Below are 24,128 nucleotides of genomic sequence, written 5' to 3' on the forward strand. Positions count from 1 at the left end.
GAAAGGTAAAATGTTAATCAGATTTTTTAAAAACATGAATTCTGTAAGTGGCATCAACGTTTTTTTTTTAACTGAAGTGTGAAAAGATGCAATAGACCAGCTTGACTTAAAACAATGCACAGATGGGTGTCTGATTGATATGTTAAGTAGCTGTCCCATTATAGACAAAAAGTGAGAGTGGCAAATGTTTGAAATATGTTACTTAAAGTTAATAGTTGTTGGGGGAATAAGGAGGAGTTGAGCAGAACTTGTTAGCCGTTCCTTCAGGTCTTTGTAGAATTCTTGGAGGCCCTTTCAGATGGAAGCAGAAGGTGGGGCAGGTAGAGGCCATGTGTCTGTAGGTTGGCTATACAGAAATCATCAGGCTTGATTTTGCAGGAGTGTTGTACGAGGGTTTTGTTTGTTTTGTACCATATGAGTCTGCACAAACCGCGAGCTTCAAAGCAAAAGGAAAGCAGCCAGATTCTGAGTTTTGAGTGACACCCCCAAAACTGATTTTTTTGCTGCAAATCTGTAAACTGGAGTGCATCATTTTAAAGGTCTGTGAAGCTCCATGAACCTATCACTACACCCAGTCTGAGATTAGGATTGCAGTGAAATCTGAAACCCAGGTGAGTTGCATTTTTATTTTAAAATGTCTATGCTGCTTTCCTGGTATATAGAACTTTAGTAAATACACATGATTCTCTGTCCCACTTAGCTGATTTGGAATCTCTCATTGCAATGGATGGAATCTGGGCTAAGAATCATATTTCAGTGCTATGCTAGGCTCTTAAAGAATCATTAAAGCTTTCCACCTGTTTAGTTGTGAGACCTGTATAAGGTTGTGACTAATTTACTATTGGAGTAAATAACAATTCTTTGAAACTGTTCTAGCCACAAACAAGAAATGTTTGGGGACGGGGAGAACCATGAGGAAGTACATAAGTAAGTGGTACAAGAAAATGCTAAAAAATGGACAGAGGCACTCTTGCGGCGTCAGAGTAGATTGTGTTCTGTGTTTGTACTTCACCTAGCACAGTGAGTCCTGGTCATGACTAGGGTCCTTAGGTGCTTTGGTAATGCAAATAATAAATAATTATAATTATTAGAGGCTCAAGGGGGAGGGGACAGCAGCTTCTGTTGTGTTGGGAGAAAGGAGTTGTGATGCTATATGGAATATGTCTGACCATGTATAATAATATTGATCCCAATATTACAAAGTTGCAATGAATCTTACAAAATATGCCATGTAAGGTATCAGTGGAAAAGTTAGGATTTTCTAAATATGATAATCTTGTTTATATTTTCGTATCATCTTTGTTTCACGAGTTATAAGTGTGGTATATTTGTATCTCACATCTGTGCTGTTTCTGGGTGACCCCCCCCAGACAGATTGACATCGGCACTATCTAGCCTGCTTGATGGCCTATCAGGGGCAATCAGCAGTATAATGAACCCATTGAGAGAAGCCAGGGACTATGCCTCTGAGGCAGCAGGACAGGTGGGAATGTGCCTGTGGACAAGCGACTCCAAGTACTTTTCCATACCCATGTGCTGTGAGCTTGTGTTTGGGACAAAGGATGTACACGCCACGTGACAAGGGATATAAAAAGGCAGCTGTATCATCTCCATTTTCTTTTCAATCATGCTTCTCTTGTACCGGTAAGTCTTCTGTGTTACTTTCACCCCTGCTGGTGAATCTAAGTATAGTGTTAACCACCAGGTTTGGGAGAATCTGCTCTCCTTTTTGTAGCCTGGCCTAGGGTGACCAGACAGCAAGTTTGAAAAATCGGGACGGGGGTGGGGGGTAAAAGGAGGCTATATAAGAAAAAGACCCAAAAATTTGTATTGTCCCTATAAAATTGGGACATCTGGTCACCCTAGCCTGGCCTGACCTTGGCATTTTCAGTGTGGGCTGCCCTAGACACCTCAGGTCACAGATGTAAGGGGCCATCCCAGCCCAAAAAGTACAAATAATCCCTGCGAAAAAGTTGCGTTCATGGTGATTGGGATATGCTGCAGCAGTGCTTTTGTTAAACTGCCTTTACTGGTGTGGCTACTAAGGATTAAGGATCAGCAGCAATCAAGGGCCTACATTTTCAAATGAGACTACCTTTGAGTGCCCAGGCTGGAGTAACCTTAAAGGCATCAGATTTTCACTAAGTACTAAGCACCTGCCCTCTGAAAATCAGGCACCCTTTTAAGGTGGGGTCAAGCTAAGCACCCCAAAAATGGAGGCATTCCTGGTCAGGTTAGAAAATTTAGATCTAAAGCTGTCAGAGCCTTCATCTTGTTGGCTAGACTCCCAAGGAAGGTGGTGGTGGTAAGTCTAGCTTCTCCCTTTGCCACAAACATACAGATGGAAGTTAATACTGCACCTCTACGTACAGGATGAATAAACTTGGTCCAGTGGTTGATGTGACATTTTCTAAAAACGTCTCAAAAGAAAACACATCAAAGCTTGCTTAAAAAATGAAAGGTGCAGGACACGCTGCATGAGAAGTCCAAAAAGAAGTGTCAGCTATTATTAATTTCCGGCTTTTAAATAGCTATAGGTTTGTGTAATGCATTTTGACAGACAAAATAATTCACAAAAGCAAAGGTGGTGGATTTAGGAAACCATCTCTGATAGAAAAATCCTTCTCTCAGTTCATTGCTGTTTTTTCAGTTTTTGAAGTATTAATTCCTCCATGTGAATCCTGCTTGTCACATGGGGGAAGAAAGGTTCATTCCTGTGGATTAAATAAATCACTTTAAGTACAGCATTGGAAAGAAATGAGCTTTGAAACCTGCCCCAGTGCAACAATTCACTTCTAACCAACAGCCATTTTTGCACATGAAAATGAAAGGCTAGTTGTTTGCTTATTTTTCTATAGCAATTATCTCTTTAAAGGATGTTTTTCTGGTTTTGTCTTGCAGATTAAAAACTGAATTGCTAATAATCAAGATTTTTGCTGTCTTGTAAAATGCTTGCAGCATTATTAGAAGCAATCCAAGCTATGATGAATGATAACCTATGCCTTGAAGTAAATTTGAGTATAAAAGCCTGTACAACAGGAAAGACTCTTCCTTTCTCATTTAGTGCACTTGGTAGAAAAGGGAAAAGAGTTAATATCCAGTAGGTCCAATTACATTACAATTGAGAAATTTAAAATAGAAGATTTAAGTACAAGGCCCACTTGCTCTTAATTCCAGCTCTCTCTTGATTCTGACTTTATATTGGTCAATGCAGATGCTATTACGTTTACGCTGATGTAAACACATTTCAAAACAATTAAGATCTGTATTTGGAAGGAGGTGAGGAGGGCAGCGGAGAGTATACTTCATTTACTGTAATCTGATCTAATTGCCTAACCTTTTAATTATCCACGTTTGTTGTGTTCGTCTTGAAAGTAAGAGTGAGCTTTGTCTCACCATGTGTTGCTTGTGTCTGTCATGGTTTTTTCTCTGCTGTAACTGTATGTGGTGTGCCTCTTATGTAGTCAGGGCTAATAATTTATGGTGTAAGTGGGTAGCGCTTTCGTGACATCAGGAGAAGTTGTGACTGCATACATCACTGAAGAATTTGGCCCAGGGTTTCCAGAATGATAGAAACTATCTAATAAAGGTAATACAATGAATGGAGGATGTTAGAAAAATGCCAGCATTTTACAGAAAGGAAAAACTAAGGCTAGTACTTTGATGCACAAACAAAACAAGGAAACGTATTTCAAACTCATGGATCATAAAGATAAAAAGTTGTAGCCCCAAACATCAGGGCCGGCTCTATCATTTTTGCCGCCCCAAGCCAAAAAAAAAAAAAAGCCTCCCGGACTGCTGCCTGAAATGCCGGACCGAAAGAAAGAAAGAAAAAAAAAAAAAAAAAAAAGACGCTTGGACTGCCGCCCCACCAATGGATGGAATGCTGCCCCTTAGCATGTGCCACCCCAGGCACGTGCTTCCTCTGCTGGTGCCTGGAGCCGGCCCTGCCAAGCATTCTGTGTCCATGGATATCAGGACTCAGAAAGAGAGACTTGCCAGAGCGCTGTTAATCTAGGCAGGCTGTACATGGATATACACTTGAAGATATAATCAAAGCCCTGTCTATGAAGGTTTTACACATCAGCACCATAATCTTGAAATCAATTCTTTACTTGCAGTGGGTGTAAGGATGTAGAAATTGGTACAATATGGCATGCACTACTTTTCACGTCAAAACACCTTAGCAGCCAAATTTTGAATATACTGACAAAGATTACTGATCATCTTATATGTGTTATGTGAACAGATGGGCATTACTGGAGTCTTTCCTAGGGAAAATAAAAGTGTGGCTGGGTTTTAGAATCTACTAATTGCAGACCTGGCAAACTAAAATCTTTCAACTGATAACACGAAGTTCTTTGCACACTTTGCCTAATAACGTGATCCTCTCAAATCAGCTAGGAATGAAAACCCATAAAGAGATGATCTTTGCTCTGGTTTCAGGTGTTACTTAAAATGTCTCAAAATGAATTGAAAACTATCCTGGACTAAGGCTGATAATGGGATCCAGTCTTAAGCATCTCCAGCTCATTTTTTACTAGCTTTTAAATGAAGAAAGCTTAGACTCACTCAGGCTTTATATGTCCCATAGGCAATTAGTTAGTTACCTTTACTTGATTGAAATATGTTGGCTTTCTATCAGTGAGACAGATCTGAGAGTTACTGGCAAAGAAGTGGAAAATTAAGGTTATGAAAATGAAGAATTTTCCCTAAGGGAAGGATATCCACACTAAATTAAACTGATGGAAACTTTAGGGGGCCCTGTAATAAGGATGGTACCACAAATGGTCAGTAGGGCTTGTTGTTAATCAGAGGGGTTTGTAGGTAAGATGGAGAAGGATCAGTATGGTCAGGTTATAGAACCATTAAGTATTATTAAACTAAGCTGACAGCAGACAACCACTAATAGCACATATACAGTATTATTGCATGTATTTTAGTGTGAGTGACTGGGTCAAAGAACAAGTTTATGTAAGAATATATGAGTTGCCACCCTGCCTGTATCCTGTCTTTGACAGTGGCCTATACCAAAGCTTCAGGGCAAGTGTGCTCAACAGGGCAAATGTAGAATGATCCATGCCTGTCTTTCACTCCCAGCTTCTGATAGTCAGAAGTTTGGGGTCAACCTGAGCATGAGGTTGCATCCCTGACTATCTTGGCTAATAGCCATTGATGAATCTATCCTCCATCTACTTATCCAGTTCTTTTTTGACCGCAGTTATACTTTTGGCCTTACAACATCCCATAGCAATGAGTTCCACAGGTGACTTGTGCATTTTGTGAAAAGTACTTCCTCTTGTTTGTATTAAATCTGCTGCTTTTGAGTTACATTGGGTTGACCCATGGTTTAAAGCAAAAGTCACTACAATTTCATGAATGTCTGCAAGTTAACTGTGCTATGCTTAATTGTTCTTTATGCTGATTACATTATTGATCCATTGTATTCCAATTTGCATTTAGTTACAGTTGAAATTCAAAGTTTCAGAGATGAGATTTGGGTTTAGTCAAGTGCCTGGCGTTTGGGTGCTGATCAGAATACCTTGTTTGAGGGGAAAATGGAGCCACTTGACCCTCTTTAAAGTCCTCACAACAGGTACTTCTTCCTTCCAGCCACAAGTCCTGTAATGGCTTCCACGCATCCTCTTTCCAAATAACCTTTTCCAAATAACTCTTTTCCAAATTCCTTTCCAAATAACCCCCCCCCCCCGCATTTTCCCTTAACTAATTTGTTCTCTGCTAGAAAGAGGCTAGTATATCTTCTTTCCAACAGTAAGGTACCTGTTTTAAGTGGCAGTTGGGTGGCCTCCTCCCAGTCTCTCCAGTTCCATCAGTCAGTTTGCTCATTCAACATAGCAGGATCATGACTGTTTAACTTGGTTCTGCCCCTTTAAATCTAAAAATGACCTGAAGCTGACACTGTAGTCCAATGTGAGCCCTTATAATTTCAGAGGAACACAGGTGGGTTGGGAATGGTTATCATACTGTATTACCAATAGGTTGCATGTAACAAGAGTCATCAAAGAGAGCTGTGACTTGTATGTTCCCCACTCTGGAACGAATGGGCTTTTGGAGCTACAAAGGTGGTTATATATTTCTTAGTCTGGAGAAAAGCAATTTCCTGCACTTAAATCTCCGTATCCCTTGCCCCAAAGTTGTTAAACCTCTTGAGTCTACAGTCTCCTGCTTCAGCAGCCAAATAAATTCCTGCAGCAAGGTAAATGTGGAGGTAACAAACCATGCATGCATGTACACAGCATCCATCTTTAACAGTGCAGCTGATAGTGTCACAGAATGTTCTGCTGTACATGCCAAGTTCCACATTCTCAAGTCTTCACACCTTAGGTTAAAGCATTTCTTTTCTATTTGAGCAAAGCTTGTGCTACTCATGAGGGCCTATTAACATGGGCATGGCCTAAGCCTGCAAGGTCTTACTCACAAGAAGAAATACTTTGACCTCAATGGTACTGTTCACATGAGTAAAACATGAGGATGGGACACCGAGTTTGAAGTTTGCATTCAGCCATATCTGAGTTGTGTCAGCGGGAGAGGTGATTAGCGATAGCGAATAGTTTAGTTCTCCAACTGCAAAACTGCTGATGTTGCTCTCCTGCACCCAGGAGTAATAAAGGGGAGAACATTGTCTTTGGGCTGACGGGAAGAAAAAATACAGTTTCAAAGGGGAATATTGTGGAAAGTTGTGCCTGTAAGGCAAGAGGCGTTAGAACGGAAACTACTAACCACTGTAACTAGAAAAGAAAGGAAGTGTGGTCACAGTCAGTGCTCGTGCTATTTTCTTGTTGAGGCTAAAGCCATAATGCACACTTAGCAAAGCTGATCATTGTTCCAAACCTTAGTGAAACAGAGTTGCCATTGAGGAAGATGGGGAGGGGCTATGTTGTAAGGGGATACAAAAGAACTGTGATGAGCTAGTGAATGAAGACAGTGGCCATCTTTGCTAAGGGCAAACTGTGACTTCAGATCTATCTAGGACAGTAGGAAATGCTGGCCATTTTGAAAGAGCAATTCTTCATCAGTGGCTCTGAAGAAGAATCATATTCTTCAGTCACTTAAGCGTCAAAATTTATTTCCAAAAAGCTACCCATTGCATTGCATATACTCAAGATTCAATTCTCTGCTAGTTTCTTAGATAGACAACACTTGAGTGAAAATCATTCGGGACAAAAAAAAAAGTCAGATGTAGAGTGCTCAGTTTCTCTAAGGACTCATTCTTAATTGCACTCAGAAACAGATTGACTTGAAAATTCATTCACTACTCACCGTGCTGTCATTTGGGGGAGTGTACAATATACGTCATCCATAACAAAGAGGCTGTAGCTATAGAGCTTCAACTGGCAACTCCAGAAATATTGGTGTCAGATTGCAATCAGCAGGCTGTTTACCTGGAGTCCCTTTGCTTGATTCAGATTATAGTTGCTGGCAGGGCAATATCCCCTCTGCTTTGGAACATACTCACTCCCATGGCCTGAAATAGTCCAAGTGTATTGAGTTTCCAGGTTGTTTCAAATTGCTTGTATTCCAGTACTGCCTACAAGCTGCAACCAGTGTTAGGATCCCAATTGGCTAGGCTCTGTATATAGGTATAAGGAAGTCCCCAACCTCAAATCTAAATGGACAAGATTACAAGGGTAAAAGTTGAGAGTAAATTATTATCCTAGGTCCAGGGAGTTGAGGTACAGAGCAATGAAGTGATTGATCAGGAGAAGCTGGTGAATGAATGAGAGGCACATGGGATGGTTTAAATGTCAGGCCACAACTTTATGAATTATACATTGGGTGGGGCACTATGCTGCCACTTTCCCCCTGCTTTCAGATTTCAGGCATTTAATTGGTTCCCATGCAGATTACAAACCTAACAATGACTCAGAATCTATCCCTGGTCTATCTCACGGACTCAGGTCCTGTTGTGAAACCTCTAGCCATCCCCCTTGCATAAGAAGGGTGGCGTGGCAGAGGCCCAGAGGCTGGGCAGAGTTGGGGGGAACCTCAGTTAGCAAAGACTTCAGACTCCTCTCCCCCCTGAGTGCAAGGTCCAACTATGAAATCCTGGGTCTCGTTTGGGTACTGGCTCCTTTACCTTTACCCACATTGGACACCAGCTGCAGGTTGTGGCAAGTCAGTAACCTTAGTTAACAGCATTATAGAAACCTTGAATCCTATAGTTTCCAACCCAACTATGCCTCCATGAGATTGCGAGGATGGTGAAAAAACCCACTTGCCCATATGCCAACTTGGCCCAAGATCCCTGAAAAATGGTGGTCAGACTGACAGCATCATAAGCAGCACAATGCTAATCTACAATTAATGGGAGGAAGGGCCGGGCAGTTAATCAGAGAGAAGGAGGCTTTTGAAAAGCCCTGGCTAGCTTAAAATAGCAAAGGGGTGGGAGCAGTTGGCAGCCAATCAGCTGGCCTCCTTTCCCTCCTTGCCCAGCCAATGGTTACATGGAGAACTGAAGTAGATAGGGAATAAGGGAGGGCACTCTCTTCTCCCCCTCCCCCCACTACATGTACTTTTCTGATTCCCTGCTGTACAGTCAAAGGTCCTAAAGGCAGTAATGGGGTATTTGCCCAAGTTCACATGAAGTGTGTCAGAGGAGGGACCTAAAACCCAGGTGTCCTGAGTCCCATTCAATTGCCTTAACCATTAAACACATGCGATACATTTAGGATGAGGGTTGCTTAATACTTGTAAATATTTTTGGGCTTGGCCCAATTTTTCTCTGAGTGTGAGGATAAGATAGTATTCTTAATACTTGTGTATAGTGGTTGCACTTGAAGGTTTGTTAAAAGAACCTCGCGTTTGGGATAGATAATTATAGGCAGCTAAATTTGCATGTGTTAAATCTGCCACTGGGTGTTAGGGTTATACAAGGCACATATAGATGGGGGGAAAAAATTGTACCAATATGACTAACAAAATACTGTAGTCCATCCTGAGGTTTGTAATTTCCATCTACTCTCCTTATATTTGTACTTATAGTTCTTGCTGCCAATGCTTGATGTCTGCCAGAGTGACCCACTTTGGGAAGTCAGTCTGGGTCATGCTTGTGATCATCCATATCCCGGGGTATGGACAACATTAACACTATTCACAGCCAGACCCATTAACTAATATGCTCCTCTGTAACTCTGTAATCTGCATAAGTTTTCTTCCAAGATACCAGTTGAGATGGCCAGGCAAAATAAGAACCAAAGATGGATGTAAATACTATTCACATGGACACCAAAATCCTTCAGGTTGGCTCCAACTGTAGGATGTCTGCAGACCCCTACCAGTGAAGTCAAAATAATGCATGTGCTCGTTCCAAGAAAAAACAAGACCAGAACATGTTGCTTAAATTGAGCAAATGAAGATAGAAACTTCTGACTGAAGCAAGGTGGTGGGGATGATCTTGTGATTAGGACACTAGATGGAGTCCCAGGTGATCTGGGTTCAACTTTCAGTTCTGTCACAGATTTTCCATGCACACTTTGATAGCTCACTTCATCTCTCATTAACCCATCAATAAAACTGAGGTCTATTTGCTTAACATTGGTCTTGGCAGGAAAGTTAATATCAATGATGCACTCAGTTGTTGAGGTAAGAGTCAGAAAAGTAGCTGGGGCAGAGGCAGAAGGGTCTAAACTCACTTGATTTGGTTTTCAGTATGAATACTCAGCCATAACTTTTATTTTTATTGATTTGATATTTTATTTTACTTGTATTTCAGTGTTATTTATTTGTATTATAGTAAAGCCTGTAGTGAAAATGCATGGGCAACAGATAACTTAGATAAAAAATACTGAGAGAGTGGGAGAACCGGCAGACTAAATGAGGCTTCAGAAATGGTCTTGCTGACCTTTCTAGTCAGGTGGTGTCAGGCAGGTCAACATCTTGTAGTCACTGAGTTTTGGCAGCCCAGCATTTATAATGACCTTGCTCCCTGACCCTTTGCCATTTCCTTCTTTCATTGCAGAGCAGAACTGACCAAGTACAGGGTAGTTCACCAGCCAGCTTAGAATAGGTTTTGAGAGGTCTAGTAACAGGAGTTAATTAGATTCCATGGAGAGCATATTGTTGCAGTAGTAGTCCCACTCTGTATTTGTGAATCTGTGGTTCCAGACAGGGTGTATGATTGGAGAAGGAGACTGTAGGCCCATATAATTCTTCTTGAATCCCCTATGAATGTAATACTGTTAAGTCAGAATCACCAGGCAGCAATGTTGTTTTGTTTCTATTTGTTTTTTGCATAGAAGCCCAGTTCACTTCAAAAGAAATGCTCTCTTGCTAGCCTTGTGATGTAAATTTATTTCTCAGGGAGCTGTGGCAAGCAGCAGAAGAGTTGGATCTCTGCGTTAATCCCCCAATCTCTGAATTCTTGAGCCCGGGGTGCTCTCTGGGAACCAGGCCTTGAGTTTATTGGCTGAAATACACAACTGGCTGTAGGCTTCTCTACATGGCTGCACAGTTTGGACTAGAGGGGTGTAAACTGCAGCATGCACTAGCATGCTGTGCTGTAACTGCCCCACATAGACCCTCTATTTGGACCAGAGCACGATGAGACACATGTATTGCTAGTGCGTTTCACAGAGGAATGGTGAAACATGGTAATCTTGGGTTCCATGCCAGGCAGTGGAGGGGAGTTCTATCTATCTTTCTGTCTGTTTCATCCAAGCTTGAACCCTTCTGCCATGTCCACTCCATTCCATCTCAGTCCTGTCTCTTTCCCATCCCTGGCTCATTGTCCCAGTCCCATCTTCCTTGCCTACTCATTCCTAGTCAGCACTCCCCAGGCTTCTCATCCTAGTTCATCTCCTTGCCCAGCCAGCCAAAGTTGCTCCACCCCACCCCAACTCCACGTCTATTTTGTCCTTCCCATTCCCCCAACCCTCATTCTCTTTTCTTCACCTTCCCCTACCACTGGCTCCTATTCTCCCTTCCCAGGCTCCCTCACCTAATCTAAGGCTATGTCTGCACTACAGACCTTACAGCAGTACAGCTGTACCGCTGCAGCTGTGCTGCTGTAAGGTCTCCCATGTAGTCACGCTATGTCAGCAGGAGAGAGCTTTCCCACCGGCATAATTAAGACACCCCCAAGGAGCAACGGTAGCTATGTTGGTGGGAGAGCATCTTCCACCAACATAGTGCTGTCCACACTGGCACTTGTCAGTGAAACTTGTGTTGGTTGGGGTTGTGTTTTTTTTCTCCACACCCCTGACCGACAAAGTGCTAGTATAGACAAAGCCAAAGTTTGTCACAACCCTGCTTCTCATCAGACCTATCTGCCCTCTCTACCTTTCCCCACTCTCCTCCCACTGGTTGCCAGTCCCAGTTTCCCACCTCCTCTCAACTCCTAGTTCAGCCTGTACTGCTCTCCCTCCTTGTCCAACCATTCTGAGCCGCCTCTTCCCCTTCTCTCCCCAGTCAACCAGTCCTAGTCTCCCTGCATTACCCTCCAACTCCCCCTCTCTTTGCCCAACTAGTCTCAGATTTTTCATGGGGATGGCAAAAGGCATATCCCTGACACCATGATCACTCCATCCCAAATCTCAAGTCCCTGCTCCAAAACATGGGGGTGTTATAGCTTCTCCAAGCAAAAAAGTTGGGAGATAGGGCAACAAATTCCACGGAATGTGCAATGGAAACGAATTCCATTAAAACCCAAATACTCCACCCAGCTGCCATTTATTCTGTATAATGCGCCACATATTAAAGTATTTATTTAAAGTTTTGTGTAAACATGTATTTCAACTAGTTATAGCCCTCAATCTGTAAAGCCAGCTGGCTAATGTACCATGAGTACATCTGTACTGGGCTCAATATGGACAATAACTACCATTTCAAATGAATGAAAATACTAGACAAATAGCACATAAAAATAGCTGGGTTTGACATAACATCTGCAAGCCCCAATAATATTATATTAGTATATCTGTGCTAACTCAATCGGGGCTTTAGGTTTTCCAGGCTGGGTGATTTGAGGTTATAGTAAGAGAACCATATGGATATATCTTGTTTCAGCTTCTGCTACTGTAATGTTAGATTGAAGATGCAGTCTGTATTTGTGTGAGCTATTTGGTGTTTTCTTTGCTGTGAGTTCAGTGTTTTCTCTTGTTTTAATAATGTTGGTAAAGCTGCAAGCTATAAGGTCATAGTCCTCCATTAAAGGGGTTATCCTAGTCCTGGTAACCTGCAGTTCTCCGAGTAAGTGATGCAGAACAAGGAGCAAAACTATTATTCATCAAAGAGGGAGCATCGTTTAATAGGGTGTGCATGCATATGTGCAAACACATTAATATCTGTTTGTGTCTATGATGTTCCTCTTAAACTATGTACCATGTGTGGCTTTGAGACTATGTATTAGAATAAGGAGGTATTTCTACGTTTTAGAAATACTCTGCAGTACTTGGGAACAATTATGGTAGTATTACATAGACTATGTAAGGTTACAGGATGGAGGCTAAGGAAGAAGGTAATTTAATAGATAAGTTTGTTATAGATATTAACTGGCTGTCAGGGTAATCCTTGTAAGCCTCTGGGTACTCTTAACCTTACTAATACAGAAGTTAATGAATATGCTTTTATATTAGCTTTCATTGACCATTTTTAGGATTATTTCACAGCACTGAGCATTAAGAATGTATCAAGTAGATCAATAAACCAATCTGCAAAATAATTAGACAGTATCCCAGATATTGGACTAAACCTTTTAAGCTTATTTTAAGACACAATTGCAGGTAATCCAATAAATTGGATTAATTAGAAATAATTGCCAAACAACTCCATGCATTCACAGTGTTTTAAAATATTATTTATCTTGCTTGGTTTACCGTTTCGTTATGGACAACAAATTGTTGTGGTAATTTCAACCAACGGGGCATAACCTGGTTAATTATTAACTCTATGCAATATCCACCAAAAGAAACCCCATCAGTATCGGGACCTAAGTGTTCACCCTTGGGTTATAAAGTATAAAAGTACTAATGCACACACACCGGTTACTGTTTAATGATTAATTGCCCTTAAACTTAATCAGAAAAGTGTGGATTTAGCTATAGAGGAAGTGATGCTGAGCACTCACAGGAGAGTAATTTAGTATAGTCTTCAACAATAAAGTTAAAGAAAATGTAGATAAGTGTGATGTATTCAACTCCACAAGGCCTGATGAAATGCATCCTAAAGTACTTGGGGAACCTACCTGAAGTCATCTCAAAACTATTGGCAATTATTTTTGAGAACTCACAGAGGATGGATGAGGTCTTGGAGGACTAAGGTACTATGTTTGCCATTCTCATCTTCAAAAAAGGGGGAAACTAGGACCTGGGAAATTAGACAAGCAAGCCTAACTTCAATACCTGGGAAGATCCTGGGACAAATTATTAAACAATCAATTTGTTCAAACCTGGAGTATAATAAAGTGATAAGTAACAGCCAGCATGAGTTTGTCAAGAACAAATCATGCCAAACAAATCTAATTTCCTTCTTTGACAGGGTGAAAGACCTCATGGGTCGGGGAAAGCAGTAGAGATGATGTAAATGATTTTGGTAAGACTTGACACTGTCCCAAATGACATTCTCACAAGCAAATTAGTGAAATATGGTCTAGATGAAATTACAAGAAGGTGGGTGCACAACTGGTTGGCAAAACATACTCAAAAAATAGTTATCAATGGTTCAATGTCAAACTGGGAGAACATATCTAGTGGGATCCCAGAAGGTCTATACTGAGTCAGGTACTATTCAATATTTTCATTAATGACTTGGATGGTGAAGTGGAGAGTGTACTTACACTATTTGCAGTTGACATCAAGCTGGGGGGGAGGGTTGCAAGCACTTGGGAGGACAGGATTAGAATTCAGAATGATCTTGCTCAATTGGAAGACTGGCCTGAAATCAACAAAATGAAATTCAATAAAGACAAGTGCAAAGTACATCACTTAGGAAGGAAAATCTCATGCAGAACTACAAAATAAAGCTAGGCAGCAGTACTGCAAAAAAGGATCTGGGGATTATAGAGGATCACAGGCAAAGTACGAGTCAACAACGTGATGCTAAATGAGAGAAAAAGGCAAATGTCATTCTGGGATGTACTAACAGAAGTGTGGTATGCAAGACACAGGAGATAATTGTTCCACATTAGTGAGGCATCAGATAGAGTACTGTTTCCAGTTTTGTAGACCACACTTTAAGAATGAGGTGGACAAATTGGAGAGAGTCCAGAAGACAGCAACAAAAATGAGAAAAGGTTTAGAAAACTTGACCTATGAGCACTAGCACCAGAACTGGCAAGGCCAGGGGACCATGCCTCCCTCCCTTCCCCATCCCCACTTTTTAACAAAACAAATATCTGCAGGATATTTAAGTATTAATTCCCCTGCCACCTTGGCCTGGAGGGAGAGCGCCGTGACCTGGCATGGCTGGCCAGCACCCGGGTCCCGCTCTGCATTGAGCCACATGCCGGCAGCTGGGCCTTCACCTATCCACTACCAAAGCTGCAGTGGAGGCTTCTCTTGATGCTGGGGACCTGTTGGATCTGGGAAGCAGGAAGGACCCATCAACCAAGGGCTTCAGGCTGGTCAGCAGGGAGAGTAAGATAAGAAGAGTATGGTGTGAGGTGCTGGGGCTTTGGGGAGGGGGGGTTGGGGGGCAGGGGCTCTGGTAGAGGGGGGACTGGGTTGGGGCTCTAGGAGGGTTGGGATGTTCGGGGGGACTCTCCCCTCCCCCCCACCCACACACTCACTCTTGCAGTCCTTCCGGCACCTGTGCCTATGAGAAAAGGTTTTAAAAAAAATGGGCATGTTTAGACTTGACAAAAGACTGAAGGGGGGAATTCGATAAATCTTCAAATATGTTAAGGACTGTTATGAAGAGGATGGCAATCATTTGATCTCTATGTCTGCTAAGAGTTGGACAAAATGTAATAAACTTAGTCTGTAGCAAGGGAAGCTTAAGTTAGTTAGGATGTTTTTCCTAATGCCTATAAGGATAGCTGAACACTGGAATAGGCTTCTGAAGGAGGTTTTGGAATCCTATCATTAGAGTTTGTTAGACAGATACCCATCAGGATATTTATATTTAATCCTGCCTCAGCACTGGTGGCCTTTTGAGGTCCCTTCCAGCCTACATTGCTAATTCTACAAGGGTTGGTACCCTAAAATTACAGCAGCCAGTTTTCTTCAGACTAATGAGTCTTTGGCTGAGGAGATGTCTTATTCATGTGCTAAGAATTATTTGCAAAGTGCTTGAAGTTATGCAAAGATGACAACGCAGGAAGTTTTCTGTTTATGGTTTTATCAGTATCCTGTTGTGGGTGACTTGTTATTGGGTATATCTCAGTTCTGTGACAGTCAACAAATACGAACGGCACTCAGGAGATGAAAGAGAGAAGTGTGTGCGCCCTTCAACTAAGCTTTGCTTCACAGATCTATTTGCTCTAGGGTGACCAGACAGAAAGTGTGAAAAAATCAGGACAGAAGGTGGGGGATAATAAAGGCATCTATATAGGAAAAAGTTGCAAATATTGGGACTGTTCCTATAAATTGGGACATCTGGTCACCTTAATTTGCTCAGCATTTCACAATTTTCCTAGCTGTACTATAAAAAAAAATACAGTATTGCACTCGTTAGCAAAGCCTTTCTAACCCTGTACAGACAAAATTTGTATCTCACCACACTAGTGTATTTTCTGTCTACAGTATGTATCCATGTAGGGGAGACCGGATGGAGTGTTTTGACACAGCACGGAGTTCTCCCAATAGCTTTTCTGCTTTAACTCCCACGACTACTCCTCCTGAAAATGACCAGGCATCGCCCTCCTGTCTGCTCTCTGCCTTTTTCCTCCCTTTTGAAAAAAAGTCAGTAGCTCAGCTCCTTACTTTCCCCCCTTCACCACTCCTGCTCCACCTTGCTGGGGTACAGCCCCTACTCAGTACTTCCTTGAAATCAGAGGCTGGCAGTTGCCTGCTGTTCCTGCCTTTCTCCCACTTGGACCTGTTGTGCTGTTCCTGAGCTGGGGGGAGGAGCTGCTCAAACTCTGGGTCTACTTGGATTCTGGCCCAAAGGGGCTGAAAGACAACAATGCTCTGATCACATCACTTGGTTTATACTTGCAATGGAAGGTGGAGCTTGCAGGGTTTAGAGGCAGCCAGCCCCAGCAGCTCTTGCCTCTCCAGAATGCACTCTGTAGTGCTACACAGAAGGGTATAGAGGCCACCAGCCCCTCCTTGTACTTCCCTAATGCTCCATTGTGCTGCTTACAAGAACAACGAACAGACATCATCTACCTGGAGAACACGTTGTTGTATAAATTGCGAGGCTTTATCCCCATTACCACCACCTTGATAGTAACCACTGAAGTATGTATCTTTATGAGGATCAGAGCGGTGCTGACAGAAATCTTTATGTACAAAAATGAGGCAACAAACTTCCTACTATTTGGTATAGCTGCTGCCTGGGACAGCACTGTACTGGACTGCTTTGTTTCTGCCCCCAGCAGAGTGTGTCAAAGGAAACCAAAGTCTGCATGAAGAGATGTGGTGTATCTATACGTCCTGGAGGACTAATTAATCTAGAGCATTGCCACTGTATTGTTGTGCCTGTGAAGTCAGGATGCCTGATATCAGGAGTTTGCTTATACATGACTAGGAGAATGAGAGAAGAAACTATGTAATATAAGAAAAGCAAAATAAGACTAGATTGAGCTGTAATAAAGTTCTTTTATTACCCCAATTCATAGGTTATTTAATCCCTGTGCTTGGATTAGAGATCTGTGGCCACTATTGTCAACTGTGCAGCGTGACCTGCCTTTCTCTTTGCAAAGGGCAGCTGAACACTTCCAGTCTCCATTACTAACTCTTTAGTGCACTCACCAGAGGCGTCAAGCGCTTTGAGTGCACTCAGCAAAGGCTGCTACAAGGCTAAGAGTAAGTCTACATGGCAATCAGAGATGGGAACCTAATGCCCCTACTCTACTTTCGCTACATTGATGACATCTTCATCATCTGGACCCATGGAAAAGAAGCCCTTGAGGAATTCCATCATGATTTCAACAATTTCCACCCTGCCATCAACCTCAGCCTGGACCAGTCCACACAAGAGATCCACTTCCTGGACACTACAGTACTAATAAACGATGGCCACATAAACACCACCCTATACCGGAAACCTACTGACCACTATACTTACCTAGCTTCCAGCTTTTGTCCAGACCACACCACTCTATCCATTGTCTACAGCCAAGCTCTCCGATACAATCGCATTTACTCCAACCCCTCAGACGCAGACAAACACCTACAAGATCTCTGTCAAGCATTCTTACAACTACAATACCCACCTGCTGAAGTGAAGAAACAGATTGACAGAGCCAGAAGAGTACCCAAAAGTCACTTACAAGACAGGCCCAACAAAGAAAGTAACAGAACGCCACTAGCCGTCACCTTCAGCCCCCAACTAAAACCTCTCCAGCGCATCATCAAGGATCTACAACCTATCCTGAAGGACAATCCATCACTCTCACAGATTTTGGGAGACAGGCCTGTCCTTGCTTATAGACAGCCCCCAAACCTGAAGCAAATACTCACCAGCAACTACACACCACACAACAAAAACACTAACCCAGGAATCGATCCTTGCAATAAAGCCCGTTGCCAACTCTGTCCACATATCTATTCAGGGGACACCATCATAGGACCTAATCACATCAGCCACACTATCAGAGGCTCGTTCACCTGCACATCTACCAATGTGATATATGCCATCATGTGCCAGCAATGCCCCGCTGCCACGTACATTGGCCAAACCGGACAGTCTCTACATAAAAGAATAAAATGGACACAAATCAGATGTCAAGAATTATAACATTCAAAAACCAGTTGGAGAACACTTCAACCTCCCTGGTCACTCAATTAAAGACCTAAAAGTCACAATATTACAACAAAAAAACCTTCAAAAACAGACTCCAATGAGAGACTGCTGAATTGGAAGTAATTTGCAAATTGGACACCATTAAATTAGGCTTGAATAAAGACTGGGAGTGGATGGGCCATTACACAAAGTAAAACGATTTCCCCATGCTTCACCCCCCCTCACCCCCAGTTCCTCCCATCTTCTTGTCAATTGCTGGAAATGGGCCATTTTCATTACCACTACAAACAGTTCTTTTTCTCTGCTGCTGAAGCTCACCTTAACTGATCACTCTCCTTATAGTGTGAATGGTAACACCCATTGTTTCATGTTCTCTGTGTGTATATATATCTTCCTACTGTATTTTCCACTGCATACATCCGATGAAGTGGTCTGTAGCCCACGAAAGCTTATGCCCAAATAAATTTGTTAGTCTCTAAGGTGTACTTAGAGTACTCCTGTTCTTTGTGCTGATTTTGATCTAGCTAGTGCCTCTAAAAATAACAATGAAAATGGCTTCATGGATTCCAGAGCAGGCTAGCAATGCAAGTACATCCTCAGGGTCGCCCTTGTGCTTATACAGCCCATGCTGAGGCTCATACTGCTGTGTCTACGCTGCCATTTTAGTCATTCTAGCTAGATTAAAGCTAGCATGGGTATGTCGACACAAGCTGCAATTGTACCTCGGATTGTAGTGTAGACATTACCTAGGAGAACAAACATTTAGTTGAAATTAAACTGAGCATTTTAGAATTTACTTACTAAGTTTTGTTAGGAGTTGCATGCAACTGCATAATTTTCCAGGGTGCTTTCCTGTTAAACATCATGTGGGCTACTTCACGCAGGCTATTGTCATTTAGGGTTGCATTCACCATTTACCATTTGGTTCTGCTTTGTTTGCAATTACTTAGTTATTACAAAGCCCAATAAAAATGGAATATCTTCTAATGAAGAAATTTTAAAAGCTAGGCCTCTACAATTAAATGCTGAAAATGAAAGATGACACACACAATGCAAATAAGTATTGATTTTTTTTAACCTATATCTTGATGCAGTAAAAGATTAAGAAGCAAGACCTGGGTAAAGCAGCCGTTGGCAAACGTAAAGAAATGTGTAGAAGCCACACAAAATTAAAACAGACATTTTCTACAAACAAAAGCAACCTCCCACTCTTTCTTAATTGAAAAATTCTTGTGATATGGACATGTGTAATGCTGGGCAGTGAAATACTAATTTTTATATTCCTCACTGTGTGTGGTGGGTTTCATAACTGCAGCTGGTTAAATTATTCATTGTGAGTAATATTCATTGTGAACTTATCCCTCTGTCAAAAGTCAAAAGAGATGCTCTCTCTCAGTAAAAAGTTATGAGCTTGATGTGGCAATTTCTAGGTAAACTGCAGTAGCCTGTATTATGCAGGTCAGACTAAGGGATCAAAATGGTTCCTTCTGACCTTAAATCCTTTGAATCTGTGCCATTTGTAAACAGATTTTGATTTTCCAGTTGCTGGAGTTATTTAAAACTACGGGTTAAATAGGATAATTAGCTTTTTCAGCCTATGAATTATTCAGACTGTCCACTTGAGCTATTTGATGCTCACAGTTCATAGTGTGTAATTGGTCACCTAAGTCACATGGTATTGTTTTTGCTTCTTGCTTAGATGGCAAACTTTTTTTAAGAAGAGAAAAACTGATGAATAAACTTCACTTTGATCGATCAGTCCTTCAGCCCTCGTATAGATTGCGCCGATCAACACTTCTTCCATTCTTCTCGTATCCTGGCCTTCCTTCTCCAAGTGCGGCCATATCTTTTTACGATAAAATCTTCCCATCTCTTTAGAGGTCGGCCGAGTGGTTGTTTCAGTTCCCATGGGTACCACTCGGTGACAGCTGCAGTCCATTGATTGTCAGTGAGCCTGGCTATATGCCCAGTCCATCGCATTTTATTATGCCTGCTCTCAACGACGATGTCCTGCACTCCACTCTGCTGTCACTTTACTGGGGACTCAGTCACAGATTGAAATTCCCAGAATTCTTCTTTCCATAGCCCTCTCGGTGACAGTTGCTGTTCCTCTGTCTTCATCAGCGCCCGTGTTTCGCTGCCATACAACATTGCTGGCAGTACTTTTGAGGTGAAGAGGTTGGTGCATGTTGCCTTGTTGATTTTTCCTTGGAGGACATCCTTGATAGAATTGAATGCGAACCAACCTGCTTTCTTTCTTCGCGAGAGTTCACTTTCCTGATCGTGGCGCATGTTAATTTCTTGGCCCAAATAGACATATTGCTCAACTTCTTCTATTTGTTCTCCCTTGATTGTTATTTGGGCTTTTGACAAGGTATCAGACTGCATACATTTTGTTCTGGAGTGGTTAATTTTCAGTCCGACTTGGCTGCTTTTTGTCTTGAATTCTCGCAGCATTTTCTGTAGTTTGATAGTATTTTCAGCGATCAACACAATGTCGTCTGTGAATCTGAGATGGTTTAACTGCTGTCCATTGATGTTGATTCCACCCTTCCAATTCATCCACCCCATTCCCATTTTGAGGCAGCCTGTGAAGAGTTTCAGTGAAACCATGTCTCCTTGTTTCACACCTTTAACTGGGATGCGAAGGAGAGTATCAAATAAAGTTATCTGTAGTGCAGTCAGAATTTGCCTCCTTTAATAGTGTGATATAGTTTGTGTCGATGTCCTTCTCTGCAAGAGCTTTTAACACTGCGTAGATCTCTATGTTGAACGCTTTTTCATAGTCGATGAAGGCAATACATAAAGGGAATTTGTATTCCCTTGAGCTTTCCAATAGCTGGTTTATAGTGAAAATATGGTCCATTGTGCTGAAATTCCTTCAGAAGCCTGCCTGCTCTCTCGGCTGCTGCTCATCCAGACTCTGTGAGAGTCAGTTTGTTGTTATGTTGGTGAACAGCTTGGAAATATGTGAGAGCAGGTATATTGGATGATAATTCTTTAGATCTTCACGATTGCCCTTCTTGTACAGCAGAATGGTATTAGACTCCTTCCAGCTAGATGGTATCTTCTGCATTTCCACGTAATGGCTAAACATCTGAGCAAGGGTTTCTCAGAGGTCTGAGCCTCCAGCTCTTATTTCGATTGTCAGTCTATCTTCACCTGGGGCTTTTCCTTCCTTCATCTGGTGAACTGCATGTCAAACTTCGTTGACAAGGACTGGGAGTACATGCTTGGTTTGTTGAAGTGTTGGTACTGGGACATTTTTCTGAGACTTGAACAATTTGGATTGGAAATCTTTGCAGACCGCCTCCATCCCTGTTCTGTCAATTACTGGTTTTCCATCCCTGTGCTTCAGTGCAGTTATTGTTGATGTGCACAGTGTCAATTCCCTTTTGCTTTTTTTAAGGCTTCTGCGATCTTCAGCCATTTTTAAGAGGCATTCATTTCAGTACGTCTTGAAGTCCTCTTTTAGTCTTCTTCTTATCAACTTGTGGAGGGGGGAAAACCCAAGTTTGTCATTATCATTTCACTTCATATTCTTCCACTTCTCTAGCAAGTTCTGTATTTCCTCTGTTTCTTCCCTTCACTCTTTTTGGTCTTTCTCAGCTAATTTCATGCATTGCCTTCAACTTGTCAGTGAAGTTTTTATAATCCTCATTGCAGTTATCTGAGATTCCAGTCTTCCTTGGAAATGTTCACTTTCAAGATTGCCTCGTCAAATATTTTTGTCCACTGTCTCTGATTTGCCATCTGTAGTGCTTTCTTCTCCACCTTTTTTTGTCGAAGTTAAGCCATGCTCTGAGCAAGCGATGGTCACTACCTGTGTTAAAGGATAGTATTACTGAGATGTCTTGTACAATGCACCGCTTATCAATCAGAATATAGTCACTCATTCTTGTTCTTCGCATTGGGCACGATCCATATCTACCTCCTCTTGGCCTTCTTCTTAAACCACATGTTACCAGTGAACATTTCTTTCATCTCTGCCAGAGTTGCCAGTCGCTCTCCTCATGGGTTCCATTCACCAATGCCATACGAATTGCTCATCTTAATTAGCCTCTTAGAATTGGTAGGGCAACTCTCACCTTTTCATGTTCTCTGTATGTTCCATTCTATGCATCCGATGAAGTGGGCTGTAGCCCACGAAAGCTTATGCTCAGATAAATTTGTTAGTCTCTAAGATGCCACAAGTACTCCTGTTCTTTTTTCTGATACCTTCCAATGAACTTTTCACCTTCTTTCCCTCTTCCAACTTTGGTGTTGAAATCTTCCATCACAATTGTATATGTGGATTTTTGAGTGAGCTCCTGACAGAATTCTTCAACATCATCATCTTTGCTTGTGGGAGTATAGACCTGAATAATCTTGAGGGTGCTGTTCTTGTTCAGTTAGAGGTGTAGCATTCTGATGCGCAATGACTTGAAGTTGCAGGCAATGATTTTTGAAGACCATTCCTTGTTGATGAAGCTGCTTCCTCCAACGGTTCTCACGCCTTCTCCTTTTACCAGCATGATGGTACTTTTATCTCTCCATTTCACTTTCATCTCCTTTCTTCATCGTGTTTTGCAGAGACCAAGAATGTCGCAGTCTGTCCTTGCCTTCTCCTCCATTAGATGGTTGATCAAATCATCTCACATCAGTGTCCTGCAGTTATAGGGGTGCACACTAAGAGGGCCATCCTTTTTCTGGCCCCTGAGAGTCTTAACAGCCTCTCATCGACTGAACTCCCCACTACCATCATAGATCGGATCGAGGTGCGCACAAAGAGTTGGGGCCCGTTTAGTTGTGTTGTTTTAGCCATTTCTTCATCCACCCACTAGCTATGCTGTCAGTGCCATGTTTACTTCCTCAATTTAGCTAGCATCCAACTTCAAGAAGGACAGCTGTCCTTTCCCTGGGTCGGAAGTCTGACACCTTAATAATATGGTTGAACGTACTGAAGAATATACTCCACTATCCTCGCTGTCAGACAAGTCAGGGTCACTGCTGCGCCACTTTGAGGCGTTGAGATAGGATTTTGCAGCAGAAGAAATAACCAATAATGAATAATATGCTTCTAGTATAACATATCCAATATCTTAAACACGTACCCAAATGTATTACAAGTAACCAAACAACATGGCTCATGAACAATACAGAATCAAACATGGTGCTTTAATTTTTTGTAAAAGTTCACATACCAGATACCCATATTTTACCAGCTGTAGTAATAACTCACTTCAGGCCACCTTCTTAATTGGAAAGAAAACAAGTATTCTCAGCAAGTGAATTTAAAAAGTTGCTTCTACCAAAGATTGGGTTCCTTTTCCTTGGTTATGGTGGTTGTGATTTGTTTGTTGCATGCTTGTTTTGTTTAAAGGGGAAAACAAATGAAACTGATCACCCAGGCTCTTACTGTTGTTGAACAGGGTGTATTGCTGCTATGGAAGAAAATATTTGTGGAAGGATCTCTTGAAAATATTAGCAGCGCATCACTGACTGTGTTAATTACATGTAACTGTACCTTGCTTAACTGATGCCCAGTTATATTCCCTGAAGTAATGGACCATCCAGAACCTAGTTTCTCTGAATGTTTTAGTTGTCCTTGGAACACTTTTTGAATTAATTGAGTTATCACTTAATATATGGATGATAACATACAATCAGTCACTGTTAGGAGAAAGACTAACGCTTCCTGGTTGTGATATCAGCCGAAGGCTGAAATACAACATTAACTTAATGCACTCTGTGTTTAAATTGTACTTAGTAAAAAGATGATACATAAGGTCAGAGTCTTATCTTGGCGACACTGCTCAGAATCTGAAGTTACCCCACTAAATTCACTGGGGTTGCTCCTAACTTATCTCACATCAATGAGAGAAGAATCTAGCCCACAGGCTTCAATGGCTCCTATTCATAGCTGCTGTTATTTGAAAAGCACAACCATGAGGCTGTAATAACTCCTACTTTTAAACTTACGTCTTGTAGCGGGGCGTACCCTGCTCCTGCCTGAGGGGTTTAAAACAGCCCTGACAGAGGGCTGGGGCAAAGGGAAAAGCTACTGGGCTGATTGGGGAAGTAGCCACAGCTGGGCCATGCCCCAATCACGCCCCAGTCAGGCCCCAGCTGGCCTGTATAAGAAGGCTGGGAGCCAAGAGCTCAGCAGTCTCTCTCTGCGTGCAGAGAGAGAACGGCCTGGCTACTGGGAGCTTGAGACAGGGTACCTGAGTGGAGCAGGGCTGGGGAAAAGGCTGAGGAGCTGGGGAGCTCCAGCCTGGAAA

The 24,128-nt window shown here is 42.1% G+C and overlaps 1 long non-coding RNA gene across 1 annotated transcript in view; it reads left to right on the plus strand.

Moving 5' to 3' along the window:
• The first annotated feature begins 287 nt into the window (after nucleotides 1-287).
• LOC128830564 (uncharacterized) overlaps nucleotides 288-24,128 on the plus strand; it is a 31,833-nt gene continuing 7,992 nt past the window's right edge. Inside the window, exon 1 of the long non-coding RNA XR_008443604.1 lies at nucleotides 288-611. This is a non-coding gene — a long non-coding RNA (uncharacterized LOC128830564). The remainder of the gene's footprint in view (nucleotides 612-24,128) is intronic.

The sequence above is a fragment of the Malaclemys terrapin genome, chromosome 1 (genome assembly GCF_027887155.1).
Source record: "Malaclemys terrapin pileata isolate rMalTer1 chromosome 1, rMalTer1.hap1, whole genome shotgun sequence".
Taxonomy (NCBI): Eukaryota; Metazoa; Chordata; order Testudines; family Emydidae; genus Malaclemys; species Malaclemys terrapin.